Below are 20,152 nucleotides of genomic sequence, written 5' to 3'. Positions count from 1 at the left end.
AATTCTCTACATTTATAATATAGATTATTATATGAATATAAGATTTTAAAAAACTTTATGACATTTATTCATTTCTGAGAGAAAGACAAAGTGCGAGTGGGGGAGGGGCAGAGAGAGAGGGAGACACAGAATCTGAAGCAGCTCCAGGCTCTGAGCTGTCAGCACAGAGCCCAACACGGGGCTCGAACCCATGAACTGTGAGATCACGACCTGAGCTGAAGTCGGACACTTAACTGACTGAGCCGCCCAGGAGCCCCTATACGTATATAAGATTTTGATAAATATGCATTAATTGCATAAATAAATTTGGCTTAAAACCAAAAACAATTTAGGAGCATTTAAATATGGCTGAGAATGTCCATGAAGCGATTCTAGACAGTGGTCAGCTCAAAAACAGAGGCGCTGTTCAGGTGACTCCTATCCCCTCTGTCAGGAAAACAAGCAAACGGAAACGTTATGTCCAACCCCATGGCAGAGGGTGACAGCCCGCAGTACCTGTGAGCCTATTTTCTTATGTTAACAGAGGAAGTTCGGGGCCCCTTGCCTGGGGCTGGGTAACGCCTGAGGACGGCTCCGGGGCCTCTGTGGGCACCACGCAGCGGCAAAGCTACATGATGAGGTGGGCACATTTGGAGACTGTCTTATACTTTTCTTCAAATAGTTTTTACAACATGTTATGCAATTGGCTTAGAGATTAGTGCGTTTTTTCCTTTAAACATCCAGGAAGCAGATGTGACGGATTTGCTAGCCTCAGAATGAAGTGACTACCCTCCGTGTGAGCAGGCTGCTGGAGAGGGGGAGTCACCTGAGCGGCCCTGCCCAGGGCTGCACCTGCTTCTCAGCCCCCCTGCCGCCACAGACGACCACCGGAGCTAAGTGGGGAAAAGGCACTTCTGTAACGCTGTGGGTGGCGGTCCCGTGTCGTGCCCTCGCGCTGTCGTGGGGATTCAGGAAGAATCAGACAACGACAGCATTAACAAGCACATCCGAACAGTAATCATTCTGCCTCGTTTCCATGCTTCCTCTTCACCTCCCTCCGCATTTGTCCCAGATTAATCAAACATGGACCACGTCAGCCACACCATCACTTTATGCGGCTTTCCTTTGGTGTTTCTGGAACAGAACTCTGGGCAGTGCCCAGTGTGACCTTGAGTGTCCTCCAAGCCACTGGCACTAAATAAACATGAGGCTCACAATCAATTTGTTACTTAGAGAAGAAAAGGAAAGGACCCCGGGTGCTTGTTACTTGCCATCCAAAACACGTCAGCCTAGTGACGCTGTAAGATGGCATTTCTCAGCAACGAGACTTGGGGACAACTGCGGTTATTAGCATTCAAAACCCATCCAAAGCTGCAGCTGGACTCCAGCTGCTGGCAGACTTGAAAAGATCCAGGGCCTTGCAAATCTCTCAGACAGAGGCATTTTGGAGGCGAGCATTCCATGACCAAATCACGTTCCCAGAGTAAACTCTCCTTCTGGTGATCATGAATAACACAATCAGACAGCCATTTCAGCCTGGGTGTTGTCAAGTCTGTACCAGCATCCCCGTCCAACAAGCGCTGGAGGGACTCGGGGTCGTCCCGGATGCCACACGGTGGCCCCTGTGGGCTGGCGATGCGGGACCCAGGCCCTGGGGCAGGTGCGCTCGGGGGCGCTAGGGAGGGTGGAAGCTCCAGCGCGAGCCTCTCCCAGGGCCCCGGGCCGCCTCTGTCCGTGTGTAACTTGAGGGCTGAATGAGCCCGAGAACCTGCCGCTGGCACTCTGCTCGGGGACAAGCCCCTTCCAGCGGAAGCCACCTCTTCCGCCGTGGACTCTCAGCTTGTGGCCTTAATCTGACTGCAAAGGAGTCTGAGTTCTTTACATCCGGGAGGACCAGGGGGCGTCGGGCTCAAGGCGGACGGCGCGCCGACAGGCTGCCAAGCTCTTACGGGATGAGGACTGGCAGCCACGGGCGGGTGCAGGCGGATGCTCGCGTCCCAGACAAGGACAGCGTGGCGCGTGGCAGGGTGCTGCGTCCACCAGGCAGCAGGGCACTGCCATGTAAAGACTCGGGTCCATCTGGTGCCATGTCTCCCGGCCACCAGAAGGGCTTCCGATGTTTAATTTTAACACTGCGCCTCTCCCTTTCCCCTCAGGAAAGAAACACAGACACCCCCTGCAAACTTTAAACTCCAGCTGTGTCTTCATTTTAAGAGCCAGACAGAGAATTCTGTTAGAAACAGTTAGTGAGAGGCCACCGAGTGGGGGGCTCACCCCTAATTTAAGAGGATGCGGGATCGCACCTCTCGCGTCCTGTGGGGGCTCACCAGCTCCACGGGGCCTGGTGCCGGAATAAACTACCTGGGGGACCAAGGACAGAGGCGGAAACGTCTAATAATTATCTCCCAACGAAAGGCACAGAGAAAAGGCTTGGGTGCAGGGGTGTTTGTCTTAGTTCCCCAGTGAAAGCAGGGGATGTGGAGGCTCCGGGAGTGAGGGCTGGAGAAGGGGCTCGTCTGTCTGTCTGTCTGTCTGTGTTCAGCACAGCACTGACGTCAGCCACTCCGCACGGTGCTCCGGGGTCGAACACGGCTGAAAACAACGGGAAACAAGTCTTTCCACAGCATTGTTTCTTAAAACTCGTGACCAGTAGATGCGCCGAGTGAAACCCAGAGGAGGATGCCATCTGAGGGGTGCCCAATGGTGTCATCGCGGACTCCTTCTGCACGGCACACGTGTGCTCGGAAAACAGCGTGCTGTGTCCCGACAGTAGGTCACAGGCTGGACAGCGAGCCCCTCCCTGGCCAGGCAGGCCCCGCGCGGCCGGCACAGCCTCGCTCGCCTTTCGCGAACTGACGTGCTCCGGTGGACAAGGCCCCCCACAACCTCTCCCTCAGCTTTGTTCACATGCGTTCGTTCTTCGCTGTCCTTGCCTTCTCCCCCCTCCCTCCCTTCTTCTTGCTCTTTCTCTCCTTCACTCCCAGCTCCACTGTTGAATGGGGCATATTCAGGAACATATACAAATCATGTAAGATTGGCCCTGGAGGTGCTGGTGAGGCCCAAGGGAATTTAAGAGGAGAGCGTCCTTACAGACCAGGAGGAGAGAGTGACAGTCCCTCCCGCTGGCTGGCACCGACGGCCGGCGCTGACCGTGTGCCCGGCCCGTGCCACATCTCTGCACGACGGTCAGCAACGAGGCGAGGCGCGTGGAGGAAGGTGCCGAGAATGTACCTGCCCAAACGCACCTTCACCCCAGTGAACCCTGAGTCCACGCACGCTGCTCTGCTGAGCTGTGCACTGACTCCCTATTTCCTTTACCTGGAGTCTGTCCAATCTAAGGGAAGGGGGTAGAACCCGGGTCTGGTTCAAGGCCACAGTCTGTCGGGTGCTCTGGGGGCACCTCGGGGAGCTGCCTCAGCCCCTGTGGACGCTGCTCTCACTCCAGCAGGCAGGGGAGAAGATGGCTGGCCCAGCACACAGACGTGGCGGCCTGAGGGCCAAGAGACGCACCTGATGGTGCCACAGACCCCATGTCGGCATGCCTGATGCTTGACCACACTTTTCCAGTCCACGCTCCCAGCTCGGGCTCAGTGCTACTACCTTCCACCTGGGCCGTGCCTCCCCGGCCACGCCCGCCCGTCCAGTGCCACAGACTCAACTGGTGTGTCGTCAAAATGGATAACAGCCCAAGCACACACCCCAGCTTCAGCCTAGACTGTGCCCTTCCTCTCTCCCGGCTCATTCTCTGGGCTCCTTCAGTCTCAGGCACACTGGGTGAGCAGGGAAAGGGGCTTCACCACAGGGGCCGGGGGAGAGGGGAGCGGGGAGAGGGAGGTGCTCAGAGACACTAGTTATCTTGAAGAGGGCAGCCTTTAACCAGCCGACAGAGGGCCAGTGTTGTAAGGCTCCTTGGGGCTATTTGCTCCAGGACCTGATTTTTCTATCTCTCCAGGAAGCAGATGGACTGACTGCATATATGCTGACAATCCACATTCCCTCTTAACTTTTGGATGTTTTTGAAAATTGGGCAAAGGCAGTCATTCCTGATATCAGTAAGAAAGCTCGAGTCAGATTTTTGCTGTCCATCTACTGCAGTGAGGTCGGTGAACTGGAAAGAAATGAGCGGATGCTGAACGTGCCAAGCGTAGCTGGGAGGCCAGACGGGGGCACTGTCCCTGCCCTGCCCCTGCCCCCGTTGGCCTCTTGCGCAGCAGAGCCCAGCCTGGCACCCATTTTGATACAATTGAGATTTTTCTTACAAATCACATCACGGATCATGGTGATATAATTTGTTTTGAGTATTAACCTAATAACATCAAAATATCTGTTCCTTCTAACACTTGAATTCCCTGTATCGTCCTAATGTCTTCTTCAATCTCATATTTGTCCAAAGATGCAAAACACAGAGCCAGACTTCATATGTGGAGGAAATGCCCTCAAAGGAGGGAGGAGGGATGGGGAAGGAGGGCCGACGGGGGACGGAGGGGGATAACCTGAGAAAGTGGAGGGGCTGGTTGAAGGACCAATGTCAGGCAGGATGGTAAAAGTTTATGAGGTAAGAAAATACAATATTAGGCACTTGTTTACAGTCATAAAATAAGTGAATTAAAAATAAAAATCGTTACTCTGTCCGAGACAACTTAGAAATCGTCCTTGGATGACATTCGAAGGAAGATTTTACAACTTGACCGACTTCAATGTCTCTCGTTGAACTCAAGGCCTAAACCACTTGTGGCTTAGAAAAATAAAAAAAGCTCTGCAGAGCCGTATACCACAGTGAGAACAGGTCATTGCTTTACTAATGTTTGGATCAGAAAGATCTTCTCTCTTAAATTGGGTGGGAGGACACCCAAGTGCTCAGGCAGCCTGCGCATGCTAGCTCACAGCGGACACAGCCAGGGCGACCCCCTCACACTCAGTACCCAGTTCTGGCAATACTATTGAGCGCCGCATCAGTCCCTGGTGCCAGCTGCTGAGTCCGTGGCAGAGCCTTCAGACCTCAGGGGCCAAAGCTGAAAACAGAATTTGTTCTTGGCCCTAAGGAAGACTTTAGTATTTAACCTGGAAGGTAAAAATGCTATTTAATAAAAAAATATATATAATTGGAAATAAGCGCTCTGGAAGTTATGATCATTACCAAAACCAGTGTGTGGGTGGGGAGCGCACGGGGGACGGGGGTGGGGGGCGGGACAGAGGTATGATGAATAACCAACAGTAGGCAGGACGGAAGACTGAGGGAAGATGCCATCCCGGGCAGAGGTGAGAAAGCAGGTGCAAAGGCGCCACAAGCCGCGGCAGGTGTCTGGGCGACACCCCCAGGTGGCTGAACCGTAGTATGTCAGCCGCATGGTGTGAAGTGGCAGCTGGGGACGTGGGCGGGGTCCAGATGATCATAAGCCTCAGACCCTGTTAAAGAATTCAATCCCATAAGTGACGGGGATGCTGTGAAAGACTTTAAGCAAGGGAGTGGCATGGACGGATTCTTATTTTATTTGGATTATCATGAAAGCTGTGGGAAGAGGACCTGAGGGACACGGTTGACCAAGGAATGTGGTTAAGGCACCGTGGAGGGGCCGCGGGGAGACGGTGCAGGGCCGGCGGCAGAGGGTGGGGCACACAATAGTCTGGAACCGACCTCAGAAGGGCATGCCCATGAGCGGAAGAGGCGGGGACAGTCCCCGGAGTCCAGCTTGTCTGACTGGACCCCTGCAGAGGCCACATTCACGCTGTGGGTTTGGGGCATCGGTCAGTGTCAGGTCAGGATGCTCTTCGATCTACAGTGTGGAGCTTAGTCAGAAGAGCAGAGCTGGGGGGGGGCAGATGGAAGGGTCCTCAGCACACCGCGAGTGCCGCAGATGGGGGTGGAAGAGACGACGGACGGGCTGGCAGAGCAGGGCAGTGGCCGGGGTGGGGATGCCCAGACACGAAGCCGACAGAGGATGGGACAGGGGTGCAGTGGAAAGGAAGTGGGAAATTTCTGTAAACGGTGATCAGGAACATTGGATGCAGTTCAGAGGCTCATCGAGGTAACCCTACAAAACATCTGTTGGGTTTGGAGACCACAACTCCGCTCGTGGGGTCAGCGGGCTCAGGCGAAGTCAGAGAGTACAGGGAGCCTGTCCGGAAGCCTGGTGTGCAGCGAGCACGTGCCAACCACGGGCGCACGAGAAAGCCAGCTGCACTCAACAGCTAGGAAAATTCAAAGCAGCCTGTGTTGCTGCCTTAAATTCATAAGGTATTGACAGACTACCTGAAGAATGAAGTAAATACTTAGGCAGTTTCATAAGCCTTAGGACCACTTTCTCCAAAAACTGTTGGGTTGGATTTTTATAATTGGGAAATTGAAAAAAAAATCCTTTGTACTGTAATTGCCAAGTATCTAAAGTATCTGAGAAAGGCCATCTCCCTCCTGGTGCTTAATGTCACTGCTGGGCATCAAAAGGTTTTAAGGTGACACGAATGGGACTTTGGCCACAAGAGTCAAGTCTGTGACCTTCCGAACCCTCAGACATGACCCAGATGTCCTTCTGAACACCTATTTTTTAAGACAGGCAGTGAGAGGCAGGATGTTTCCCTATGAATTCGTACCACATGCTGATGGCGACCGCAAGGGACGGCACAGCAGGAATGCGTCCTGGCCACCGGCGCTCGGGCCGCCCCTGCCTCATTACCTGGTCAAACCTGCCCAAACGTCTGCCCTGGAATCAGGACCTGCTGTGTGACTGTGAAGCCTCGATCTTCCCACGGCACATACGCTGCCTCCGGATTCCAACCCTTTCTTCCCACCGCACAGGGCGCACTCGGCACAATAGGACCATCTGCTGGCGACCTGCACACGTTCTGCGCCTCGTGCTCCCGGGCGAGGCCGTGACCCGCTATGGAAGAGCCTTGAGCCACTGTACCGTCTCTCCGCGGTCCTCACTGCTCACGCTTTCAATTCCGACTATGGCTTTTTACAGTCTTATTTTCTGTACACACCGTGTCTCACTTCCACCAATGAGTGTAGGCGCCAGGCATCTGGGATTTCTTTCTTTCTTTTTTTTTTTAAGACAGAAACAGAGCATGAGTGGGGGAGGATCAGACAGAGAGGGAGACAGAATCTGAAACAGGCTCCAGGCTCTGAGCTGTCAGCACAGAACCTGACGCGGGGCTCGAACCCACAAACTGTGAGATCATGACCTGAGCCAGAGTCGGACGCTTGGCTGGCTGAGGCCCCCAGGCGCCCCAGCTATCTGGGATTTCAAACCCTGTTCCATCAGGGCTGGCATCTGTGTGACTCCTTCTCACCAAGCCCGACTTTTCTCCTGTGTTACAAGGAGATGATACTAATTCTAGACCCTAAAAGTGATCAAATGAGAGTACCCAGCAAATCACATCGTGGGTGTCTGGCGCAGAAAAGATAAGCAAGTTCACTTTAAACAATTATTATTATCTCAGATGTGCTGCTCCTTTGTACAAAGTAGATTTGTGAAGCTGCGTAATAAAGCCCGAAAATGTGAGAAACAAATTTGGAACAAGCAGACTGGCAAGCTCCCCCAGGGGGATATTTCTGAATTTCAGCTCGTGGACTGGGGACGTCCTGGTCCCCAGTTCCCGTCTGAAGGCAGGGCTGGGGGCGGCGGCTGCCCTGGGGACTGACAGCCCTCCGCACCCCGCAGTCGGGAGAAACGAGTCCTCAGCGGTAGAGTGGACGCAGCCACACCGGGGTCCACACTGGGGTCCCGCAGGACCAGAGGGCGCACTTCCCAGACAGGACCGCGGCCCCTGAAAATGCCGCCATCGCCTGTGACGCCCTGCTCACAACAGGAGTCCTGCTCTGGAAATTAGACCAAAACGGGGGAGTTTGCTCTCAAAAGGATACGTAAGCACATGTAAATAACTGAGAATCACATGTCTTTATGTAAAATATTTTCAGTGAAACTCATCCTATTCAATTTTCATGAGCAAGTCTGAAATAAAGGTCTAATCTAAAAATTAAATGTAGATTATAAGTTTATTGCACTCAATTCATTGGAATCGTTGGAGAGTCTCCATCCTTCCCAAAAGAGAGGAATTCTGTTCTCCTTTCTCCCTGCCCTTCAGTTAGCCTGGCGGGGAGGGGGCTGAGGAGTACATCCCGCCCAGCTGTGCACCGTGACAGCGGGGTGACAGCGGGGTGACAGCGGGGTGACAGCGGGGTGCTCTGGGGCAGGCGGTGGGGGGCTGACGTCACACGAGGACCCCCCAGCAGGGCCCCAGGGCTGACGTCACACGAGGACCCCATGAGTACTGAGCTCCCCGGAGACCCTCCCGAGACGAGAAGCCAGCCGGCTCTGGTGGGACTTTGCCAAGGTTTCTAACAAAAAAACAGCTTTTCTCTTGCCTTTTGTTTCTACCAATTTGGGAAGAAACCCTGGGATCTCACTGGGTCGCACGCGGGGCAGTGGGTCCTGCATCCTTTCCACGCGGGGCGGTGGGTCCCGGGTCCTGCCCACGGTCCTGCCCACGCGGGGCGGTGGGTCCCGGGTCCTGCCCACGGTCCTGCCCACGCGGGGCGGTGGGTCCCGGGTCCTGCCCACGGTCCTGCCCACGCGGGGCGGTGGGTCCCGGGTCCTGCCCACGGTCCTGCCCACGCGGGGCTGTGGGTCCCGCGTGCCGGCGGACACCGTGCGGGGTCGGGAGCTGGAGACACGTTTTCGGACCGCAGTAAAGCACAGCGCGCACCGCCCCAGCTGGGAGGACAGGCGTCACTTTTCCCGCCAGGGTGACTCTCCGCCTGCAGCGCCTCGCACTGAAACCGTGTCGTGCACACACGAGAGCTCACCACCGTGTGCAAACGCCTGAGGAAGGAAAAGCGGCGCATACGGACGTGGGGCGTCACTAGTCCCCGGAGCGCGGCTGCGTCGGCGGGCCCGTGTCCGACGGCTCCCGCCCCGCCCACCCCCGGCCCCGCGTGTCACCGAAGCGCCGCCAGCCCTGGTCCCCGGGGGGCGCTCGTGCTGTCGCATGTGTCGCCACTGTCACTCACACCCTGCCCGCGGCCGGGGGGTTTGGGTGCAGCCAGTGAGATGAATCCTGAACGCACCTTGGTGCTTGGCAGTCAGATTAAAACAGAAGAGAGAAAAGAAAACTGCTGATTCCCTGTGTTGTTTCCCGGAAAAGGCTCTGCACGGGGAGGTTTGGCGGATTCCCGAGGCGTGTGCGACGGCCTGCGTGGCGCGCGGGCGCCCGCCCCAGGCTGCGGTCCCCGCCCGGCGGAAGTGTGCGCCGCGGTCCCCTCGTCCTCACACGGGGCCGTCGGGCCGCGTCCCGGGTCCGGCTGGAGCTCAGGCGGCCACGCCGGCTTATTCAGCAAGGGCTCTGCTTCCTCCTCCCGCCCCCCGCCACACGCACGCACACACACGCACACGTGTGCACACGTGTCCACACACGGGCACATATGGACACAAACACACGTGCGCACACATACGTGCTCGGAGCCGTGTGTCAAGGCACTGATGTCCCCAGGAAGGGTCAGCGGAGCGTGGCGGTGACCCCCGACCGGGGCCGGGGCTCGTGGGGTCAGGCAGGGCCTCTCCGTCGGCGGGAGCGCCAGGGGCAGAGGGCTTCGGCGTGGAAGGACTCCCCGCAGAACTGGCCATTTGCACGCGCGCCCGCGGGCGTCCTGTCCTGGGCCTACAGTCACTACAGTTGTAGTGGGAACAGTCTACGTGGTCGGAGAGGACTCCTTTCACCACAGAAGGAGTTCGCCCACCCCTGCCTCAAACCACCAAGCCACGTGGCTTTCTGAGCGGCCGCATAGGGGCCGTGGGCCCACAGTGGGGCGCAGCCAGGATGCGCGTCCAGCTTAGTGCTCGGGGAGGCAGGAGGGGGTCTGTGCTGATGGTGGGGCTGCTCGTCGGCACGGGCCGAACGCACAGGTGGTCTGCGTGGTGGTCCGAGGGGTGTCCTGCCCAGGTCGCCGCCTCTGCACGGGCTCCACGGTCTGCGTGGCGGTTCCTCCCCGCCCCCGTCCTCGCGGGCACCAGTGCCGACTGGCCCACGTGTACACTGCAGGCGCCAGTTCCTGAGTTCTTGCAGGGGTGCAAGGTGCGTCGGGACGCGGGAAGAGGCGAGCCACAGAAGGCGCAGATGCTCCCCTCAGGCACCGCGCAGCAGGTGTGGCCGGGATCGGGCCTCACGTTAAAGCCCCACCATCACGGCCCAGGTAACCAACCCGATGATCGTTAACAACCTCGGCGCCGTGCCTGCCCTGCCTACACTCTCGATACGGAATAGCTGATAACGTGCATCTCTTCTGGGGTGCCCTCCCCCGTGCTACGTTTTTTCTTCTCTCCTTACTCTCGGAAACATGCGGTGAGCAGCTGGTGAATTCAGCTGAGGGGCTCAGACACGGGGCTGGTGCTCCGGGCGGGCCCCCTGGGCGGCACTTCCCAGACAGGTGACCGTGGCCAAGAGGCGACCCGCATTCCTCATCTGCGGGTGAGATAATCCGCATCTCAACCATATGGCGCTGTTGAGAAGTTTCAATGAGATGATGCGCGTGCCCACGACACAGCACACGCACGTCTTAATTTCAGACCAAATCGCCGTCGCTTAGTGTGTACCTAGGGAAGACTTGGTGGGCTTCGCAGACAGAAGCAAAACCTCAGGTGACACCAGATTTTTGCTATAATGAATGTCTTTTCACTTCGAAGAACTTAAGATCCCCATGGAAAGAGAAGGCTATTGTCGTGGGGAAAGGGGGTAGGGTGAAGGAAGAATTTATATCGCTTTTGTATACAAAAGGAGCCAAATACTTGATGAAGGAACATTGTCTTACTAGAAGGATTCCAGCTAATAAATCAAGAAGACACGATAGATTTCCGTCTGGTCAACCTCACGAAATGGTAGACCGAGGCAGTGAGCACCCATGGGCATCATTTTCAACCGTGAGGTGACCAGGCTGACAGGTGACTTTCTGATGGAGGGTCAGGCTGGTAACCTGGACAACACAGGTGCCCACAGACCAATGTAACACTGAGCAGAGGGCGCCGACCCGACGTATTCTATGTGCTTCCTCCTTGTTGATGAGATAAGGGGATAGTTACAAAAAAGACACGAGCCTGATTAGGCCTCTAGTCTAACAGTAGCTTGTGGGAGACACAGGGCTGCGGGGAGCATATTAGACGGCACGGCAGGGATGAAGCCGGCCGAGTCCAGGCTGTGGGACCCGCTGCAGGCCGACTATGGTCACACCTCAAGTTACACGTTGCCCTCTCCGTGAGGGCAAGGCATTCGCTGTGAGTTTCTGACAAAGCCTTTGAAGGGTTTACAGCTGAGACAGTTTGTATCTTCTGCTTGTGGTGGCGAGAAGCCAGAAAGTAAATGACACAAACAGACGAAGGACCCTGACCTCACGCGCCGCCGCCCACTGCCTGTACGGGCCGAGGGGTCACCGCAGGTGCCTGACGGACGAGAAAGCCAGGAACAGTCTGCAGTGCGCATAGGGAGGAGGCCCGCTCCCGGCTTATCTTGCTCGCTGAGAGACGGACGTTCCCCGTCCTGGGATCTCTACACGGGACGCTGCCCAAGCGGCGAACGGAGGCGCAGTGCCCTCCCTGCGGCAACACGCGACTCCCATAATTTAAAGATGCGCCCACATGTTTAATGTAAATGCAATTTTCTGATGGATACTGAACAGAGAATAGTGAGCACAATTTAGCCCTTCGTGGTGAAGTTGGCTAATTAGGTAATTACTTTATTATATCGATCAGTAATGCTTTTGAGCACTTGAGGCCATGCAGGTAGGTATGTTTCTTCCCAGAACGAAGTCTGTGTTTTTATCTTTTATTGCCCTCCATGCTCCCTCCCTCCTTCCTTCTCTCCCTCCCTCCCTCATTCATTCATTCCCTTTTGCTTCTTCTGATCTTTTGAAGGAAGTCCGGAGGCTATCATTCCCCGCGCCGTCAGTGTTCATCTAATCCTGTGCTGATCTGATGCACACTGTCTGGCGAAGGAGGCTTGGACAGCGCGGAACGAAGTGTGCAGGCATCATGCTCCCTCGGCGGCTCCCTCGGCGGCCTGGCGGGTCCACGCTCCCCAGGCTCACCGGCACCTGCCTTCCGAGTGGCTGAGGGTCAGTGATGTGTGTGTTTTCTGCTCTGTTTGGTGTCCTATAGAGGAGGCTCAGGGCGCTGACTCTGCCCCTCGGTCTTCTGCGTGAATGAGCCAGGAGACGTGTGGTGCTCATAACAGTCTGATGTTTTGCGTGAGGTTCCAGCACGTGAAGAGAGAGACAAGCTATCGCCAGAGGACAGACGAGCTTTTCAGGAGAGCACGCGCACTGTTTCTCAAAAGGAGGGACTTCCGGTACCCTGGGCCGTGGTAAGTGTGCCCCTCTGTGTGCAAATCACCAGGCCGAGAATCCCCGTTCCACAAGGTTTCCCCTAATTAGTCGAGTAGGTGCGGTGTGAGCGAGTGGAAGAAGCCTGCACTCCAAGTTCAGGGTCAGCCCTGCACGGATACGTGGTCCGGGCTGGGAGGGTCTCTCCATATGCAGACGCTGCTCCTCGCCCGTGAGTCAGGCGTGCTCAGTGCTGTCACGGCCGCACTGACGACGGGAGGAGGACGGGAGGCTCCACCCAGGACAGCGAGCCTTACGTGGTGGTGGGGGGGCTGCATTCCCTCTCGGTCATGCTTCACGTGGACGTCTGAGGGATAAGTGCTCACCTTGTGTCCACGTGGACCATATGACACATCCTGCCAAGTGTGAGGGGCGCGTGAGCCACACACAGATACACCCCACGTGCTCCCTCCCTCACACGTGCACACGGATACACACACCATAGCACACACACAGAGACACACACACCCACGTGCTCCCTCCCTCACACATGCATGTGGATACACACGCCACACCCACACCACACCCACACCACACCCACACCACACCCACACACCCTGCAAACACATGCACCTGTGCGTGCACACACACACACACACACACACACATTTTTCTGAACCATCTGAAAGCAGCCTGCAGACATCACGGCCACTCACACCTAAACCCTCAACATGTGTTCCTTAGGGAAAAACCTCCACACTCTCCTCCATAACCTAAGTGTAATGTTAACAAGAAAAGAAGTGAATACTGTTCCAATCAGATCATAAAATACACAGTTCCTATTTACATGTCCCCCAGTTACCCATAAAGGTTCTTTGCAGATCTCTTAATGTCTAAGACGTAACTGAGGTATCAAATCACTTTCCCGTCATTATCCAAAGACTTTCTTCTCCGACAGCTGCTATTTTTTCCATTCATTCTCATCCATTGTTATTTCCTGAATGTTATTTTAAAGGATACTTTCTTTTAATAATTTTGGAACTCTAGATTTTAAATTATAATTTCTATTACTGAGTAAGTGAATAAGTAATGATCTAGATTCTCATTTTATATTTTGTGAGACAGATTTTAATGGAGAAGACTTTAGGGCAGGCGCGTGGAGAGCAGGTGAGTCAGGGTGCAGAGGCCGCCAACGAGTGAGCTGGGTCCCCCGTCACCTCCCATCCCATCCTTTCCCTTCCCGTCCCTCCTTCCATCCGCTTGCATGGTGCAAACATAAAAGCAAAAGGAAGAAACAAATGAACTAAAAACTAAAAAGAAAACTCCGCCCTCGTACCTGCCTGTTTCTGCACAGTAACTGCTCACACGAATGTTCCTACTCTCTTCTTGTCTAGAATTTTTATGCAAAGACCAGCAAATGTATGTACATGTGTTCATATTTCTGCTTCTTTTCTGCATCTTGGTTTTTTCTTTAACAAAGTAGCCTTGAATCTTTGTACAGACTGTAGAGCGCCTTCCTGTCTACACAGCAGCTTGGGAAGCAGAGGTACTTTGATTTGGGTAGCGGAGCGCACAGCCCAGATGCAAATCAGATTATTTGTGCCTTAATCTTTATGACGAAGCACCTGTGTCTTTGCCCTTTTTGAGCAGTGACGACAGTCAGTGTCTCGGAGTGTGGGCTGCGAGCCGGCCCCGGGCGCCACAGGCAGTGCTGAATGCCGCCATCAATGGCCCTGGCGGGTGGCGAGCAGTCCTCCTGTGTCACACCTGTGTCACAGGTGACAATGCCGCAGCTCTGGACGTCTGAGTGGACGAGCCGTTCTGTGCTCTCCCGTCACGCTCTAGGGGTCAGCCACGACGACAGCGTGTCTGCTTGGCTTGCACATCACACCCCTTGCACACCACACTCCTGCACAGACACCTGCACCTTCACCCCAACCAGCCCCGCCCTGGCTGAGACCCGCAACCACCCCGGACGCCCGACAGTCTCCGGACTTGCTCCTTAGTTCACCCTTCACGCGCCTTCGTCAGGGGAAGGCCAGCTCATGTCTCCCCTTAAACTCCCCGGGTCCCCACCGCCCACAGTGCACAACCCGAACTCACGGAGCCCACAGCCTCTCCTGCTTTGCCTGCCCTTGCCCAGACGGGCTGGTGCTACGTCTAAAATGCCATCACCCAGAAAAGTGCGACAGCCGCCTCAGAGTCCGGCCTGGGCGTTAATCCCCCAGGACCCTATTCCCCTGAACACTTCGATTCACCCACTCTGGGGCTGGATTGTATTACAGACCTTTTCACGGTGCGCGCTTCTTCGCTTTGTTATCTGTTGGAGCATGTGCGCCCCTCCCATCAAAGGGTTAAACGTGAACAGCCTGGTGCCAGAGTTCTAGAATTCCATTTTTTGTATCGGCAATGTCTGGCATATAGTAACTGACTCAAAAATGTGCTGCACAAACGCACAAAATCACACACTGATGGTAATGGATGATATTTACAGGAATTGATTCGACAATTCATTTTATTAAGAAAGCAGCACCCCTGTCCTTTAAACGTCAGGAGACTCTTCTCCCCTTACGGCGTCTGCGAGCAGCGGAGGACCAGGGCTCCCGAGAGGGCAGACCGCCCCAGACCTGGCAGCGGCGGCACCCCCAGACCCGGCAGCGGCGGCACCCCCAGACGCGGCAGCGGTGGGCACCCCCAGACCCGGCAGCGGTGGGCACCCCCAGACCCGGCAGGGGCGGCACCCCCAGACCCGGCAGCGGCGGCACGCCCAGACCCGGCAGGAGCAGCACCCCCAGACGCGGCAGGGGCGGCACCCCCACACTGTGATGGGCCTTGAGGGGCGCCGGGGGTTGGGAGAAAGGGAGGCCGACGTCAAAGGCTTCACGTAAGCAGGGCGCGTGCGGGGAAGGCCAAGGCGGTGCTGACAGCATACGCGTGTTTCCTTCGGGGCAGGGCTGGTGCACACGCCCGGGGGGCGGGAGGGACGCCGGGGGGATGGGCTGGGGGAGGGCGGGAGGGGGGCGGCGGGGGGGAGGGGGAGGGCGGGGGGGGAGAAATTTTACCCAAATTTCTGCCCAACACTGATTCCATGTGAGACTAGCAGACCTGTCTTTTCCTAACTACTTAGGGTCAATCGGCTACATCACGTCTGTGATTTGTGTTTCCACCATTTTCTACCACACATTCTCTCCTGTTCTGATCTATTCTGAAACAATTTATGAATTCTCAAAGTGCTGCTTTAAGGATACATGCATTCTGGCAAATCATTTCCATGGAAAATATCAATTAATGTTCTGAATTTTAACTAAATATACTATTAATTCACATACCAAATAAGGTAAGTTTGAGACACTCATACAATAGCCCTTTAAAAAATAATCTGTGGCATCATTAAAGTCATTCTCAAGATTAATCCCTTTATCGAGCTTCTGATGTCAAATCGATTGCAATTTAAAAGAATTCTCTTTTGTATTCGGTATTTTATTCCATGTACTCTGCATTTGCGGTTTGGAGCTACAGCATATCCCGGAAAACAGCCTGGATGGATCACATTTTACCAAATTGTGTGGTTTGTTCCTCCCCGTAACCCGGCACCTGCACCGCGGCGTGGGTTGTACGTAATACAAACATAATCAGGACACCAGCCTCGCCGAGCACCTGGTGCAGTGTCTGCCCCGTGGGGTGGGTTTGACACATAACTCCCTGCATGTCCGAGGTGGACAGCTGTGGGCATTGGTTTTAATTTGATTTTACTTCCCATCCAGTTTTCAGGATGATTTAAAGCTGTTTCTGGGCGGGCAGGCTGATGATGTAGGCCTGAAAGTACCAGAAGCGTTCCCTCCTCTTCAGATCTTTCAGGCGTCTTGTGTTCTGCCCTGACTCCTACGGATAGAGCGGCCACTCTCCGTGGCCGTCTTGCAGCTTCTGTCCCAGCTGCATCCTGACTGCTTGGCCGGCGCAGCGCAGCCACAGCATGCTCGTCTGTGGGACAACACGCCCTAAGTTTGACCCTGCTGCGTGAGTGTGCAAGTAATAACATTTGCAAAGAGAGTTAACAGTTATATTCTATTTTCCAAAAGTGATTGTGGTGATTTAGGACGTCTTAATTTACGTACTTGCTGTGGATGGGCAAACTGAGGGCCAAATCCACTTGCTGCTGGTTTTGTAAATAAAGTTTTATCGGAACACGGCCATGTGGTTACAGAGGGCCGGGGCTGCTCTGCCACAGCATGCCCTGCTGTACTTGCTCCAGGACCGTGTGGCCCCAGAGCCTAAGATGTTCGCTGTTGGGACCCTCACAGACAGTCTGTGTGCCCCCATCTATGCAGTACGATGATGTCCACATTCACCCCGTATAGATGATCCTATGAAGATTGATACTCTGCTCCTGGAAGCCACTGTCCCAACGCATTTGTGTTCCCATTTGGAAATGCTACACTGTTTATTTCATCACCCGGGGACGAAAGTATGTATGACACACACACAGCAACTCTACACTGATAACTCCCTCAAGGCCAAACATTAATCTTTAAAGGACAAGAGAATGGAGGAGAAACATCCGGAACCTCAGAGTGTAAACGTGAGCATCACTGTTGCTTTGCAGAGCTCTTGCACGCTGGCTTACATGTGTTATCACCCCCGCCCTGCAGGGAGATGCTGATTTTTAGTGAAGATGGAACGGCACACGTGAAATGTTCTGTGACAGGTGCATCCTGGGTGTGCCCCCGCTGTTATCACTGCCACGTGACCGGTGTGCAGGCCCCGGGGACCGTTAGCACTGGCCATGCCCCACCCCCCAGACCAATCAATTCCGGGGCTGCCTCCCCATCTGCTGTGAACAAGCTCAACCACACACCTTGAAAGCATGCACTTCTCGACACCTACTGCCCATCCTCAGCTGAGAAGCCCATTCAAAGCCGAGTCTGTTGCATGTAAACATGACTTCTGTTTGCAAACCAGCTAATTCCTTTTTGTTTCATTTCACGAATTCATGGTGAGGTTTGTATCGGAATGCTTTACAGGACGCCGTGTTGACAGTCATCATTTAAGTGTGAACATTGAACTCCAGGCCGTAGGTGCCAATTCAATGAATCCACATTCAAAGATTAGACCCATACAGAATATTCCATTAAACATTCTTTAACCTTTGAGTAAAACTCGACAGGATTGGACAAAACAAGGTTACACATACGAAACACCTATAATTCAGAACCTGTAACTGGCTTTGAAGTCAAGCAGGGCTTTAACATTCAATGTGAGTAGATTTTTTTAAAAAAAACTCCAGGGAAATGATGATTAAAGATAACACCTGTCCAAAGGCGAACCGATGGGTGCAGTGGGCTCGTCAGGGAAGAGAACAGGGGAGAGCCGAGGAGACAGAAGAGCAGACCTATGGCGCTGGTTCATGCAGCCCATAGAGGCGGCGGCACCCACCGGGCGGCTCGGGGGCTGACGCCGGCCGTTAACCTCCACCGCGCAGTGAGTGCCTCTGCATCAGACGGGCAAATGGGTAGTGGACAGACGGACGAATCACTGGAGCACATGAACCTTAGGAGGCGTGCCCGAGTTTGCCTCATAGAGCGTCCTAAGGAAGTACCTTCCCCCAGGAGCTTCGTGTTTCCCCTCGGTAAGGCCACATGTGTGAAACGTGTGAGGGTGGGCACTGAGAAGGTAAGCCAGAGCATCGGCGTCAGCTCCAGGCCCACGGTACCGTCATGTCGGCCTCCAGCTTACGACAGTCCCTAGGAGAACCGTGCTGCCCCGGGCAGCATCACTTGCCACGTGCCGGCCTCCACCCCCAGCTCTCCAAACCACAACTGATGAACTTTCCGAACCGGTTCCGCAGCGACCGTGGACTTTTTGGCAACAATTCAAAGTGAAATGTTCCCTTTGAGGGTCCCAGGACCGCTCGCTTCCTCCACGCTAGTCGTCCCCGGGACCCCCTCCCGGGAGGACACGCAGCCCGTGCCACCCTATACAGGTGTAGAAGCGGGAACAAACGCATCATCTAACTGACTGAAAATGGCTCTTTCCAGCGTGGACTGTCTGTTTGGAGGCAGTGCACAGCCCAGCCTCTAACAGCCCCCACCCCTGAGGCCAGGAAGCACCGGGCGGCTGGGAAGGTAGCGATTTGAGCCGTGAGCGGGGAGGCCCAGGGACGGGACCCTGGTGCACCGCCCCAGAGCTGTCGCGGCGGGCGCGTACCTGCAGTCAGCTGCCCGGGCGCTCCTGGGACCGGGTGTGCTCCCTCGGAAGGTCGGAGCTCCAGACGCCCCTCCAGGTGACTTCACCAAGTCTCCTTCAGGTTCATTTTCTAAGGACAGAACAACACAGAGGCATCAGCGACAGGAGAGAGGAGGGTGGACGCCGTCTCCCCCGGTGCTGCCCCCTCACGACAAGGTCCACTGGAGTACAGACTGCTGGCGAGGAGGCACGCGGACGGCCGTGATGCACAAGCGGACATGCTTCTAAACGTCTAGTCAGGTTACTCTGAAATCCAAGGTTTTTAACAGTTTGAAATACATGTCTAGGTTTGAAGGTAAAACTAAGTGCACTTAATATTTAGATTGTACAGTTAGCAGCCAATTTGGAAAACTGTTGCCTTTTTAACACTTTGGTGCAATTATGAAACAATTTAATAAGTGAGAACTATTTTAGATGTGTAACTCTTTCTTGGAAATATCGGGACTTCGTTCATAATAAAATTAGTCATCAAATTCCTGTTGATGACAAGGAATTTTCTAGATGTCACCTCGATTTTATTTTAGGGGCAGAACAACAAAATACATCATCTACATTAACGCAAATTTTCAATTTGTGAGCTCTCTATCTGGGTTTTCTGCAGTATCGTCTCAGGATTAGGAACTCTGGACTCTTTTAATTGGAAAATACCCAGATCATTTCAAACTATAGTGTAAAGAGAGAATTTATTTTGTCGAAAAGAAGATGGACAGAATATTAGAAAGTGGAGGAGCGAGGGGGTCTCTGGTTTAAAGCTATTGTTTCTGGTGCAAACCTCCAAATTCAGAGAAGCTCATTAAATCGAGTCTGTGGCAATAACAGAGAAGTGCTAATGGGCAGCAGTGAAGTGTGTCAGGCAAATGAAGGGACCCCGAGGGCTCCGCACTGCTTACCATCAGCTATATTCTGTAGCATTACCATAAATCCTCGAAAAGATACTGTACCTCACTTCCTGCGTGCTCCCTCGCAATAAAAGAAATATTCAGGGTGCTTGGCGAGTGGGATTTAAAATAAGCTAACACACAATTTCCTATGAAATTCACAGGCAGCCTATAAAATGCAACCATAACAAATGTTATTGGTTTCCCTAATAAGAATTGACCAAAACAAACACATAAAGAACAGAATAATTTGGAAATACGCACATGGAGCTAGAAAGATGTTAAAATTACTCTGAAAAGTCAAGGCTGAAAAATAAAATGAGAGTTAGTGTATTTTTCTGTGTATCAAATTCTAGAATCATTAGCTTGGAGTTACTGTGGAACATTTTTAAATGTATTAAGCTTTTAATACACATGATTTGTGGTTTTATTTAGAGCAGCCTACAGCCACCTCTCCTGGAGAATCTTTGAGGGGAACAGCGTGTTTAGTGGTCTTTTCCTGGCTGCCTGTGCTCAAAACACTCCAGATACACATGCACGCACACGCATGCACACGTAATATAAATGCAGGAGATTCTTTTCAACACAAAGCGTTCTTTTATTTAGTGTGGTTTGCAAACCTAACGTTTATGTGATGGAAGCAAGTGCCCCCTGAACCTCCTCCCACCAGACACACGCCTCACAACCATCTAGGTTCAAACCAGCCTTCTGGGAGGTACAGCAACGTCTTCCGCATGCTGGTCACTAA

General features: G+C 54.0%; 1 protein-coding gene across 1 annotated transcript in view; it reads right to left on the bottom strand.

The window, feature by feature from the left end:
• The window catches only part of MYT1L (myelin transcription factor 1 like), a 272,202-nt gene extending 253,550 nt beyond the window's left edge, over positions 1–18,652 (bottom strand). Inside the window, exon 1 of the mRNA XM_039256014.1 lies at positions 18,488–18,652. The gene's annotated coding sequence lies outside the window, so the exon portion shown is untranslated. The remainder of the gene's footprint in view (positions 1–18,487) is intronic.
• Between the last annotated feature and the right edge of the window lie 1,500 nt (positions 18,653–20,152).

This window comes from Hyaena hyaena, unplaced genomic scaffold (genome assembly GCF_003009895.1).
Source record: "Hyaena hyaena isolate Hyena2069 unplaced genomic scaffold, ASM300989v1 scaffold_552, whole genome shotgun sequence".
In the NCBI taxonomy this organism is placed as follows: Eukaryota; Metazoa; Chordata; class Mammalia; order Carnivora; family Hyaenidae; genus Hyaena; species Hyaena hyaena.
This window is presented reverse-complemented; position numbering and strand designations above follow the sequence as displayed.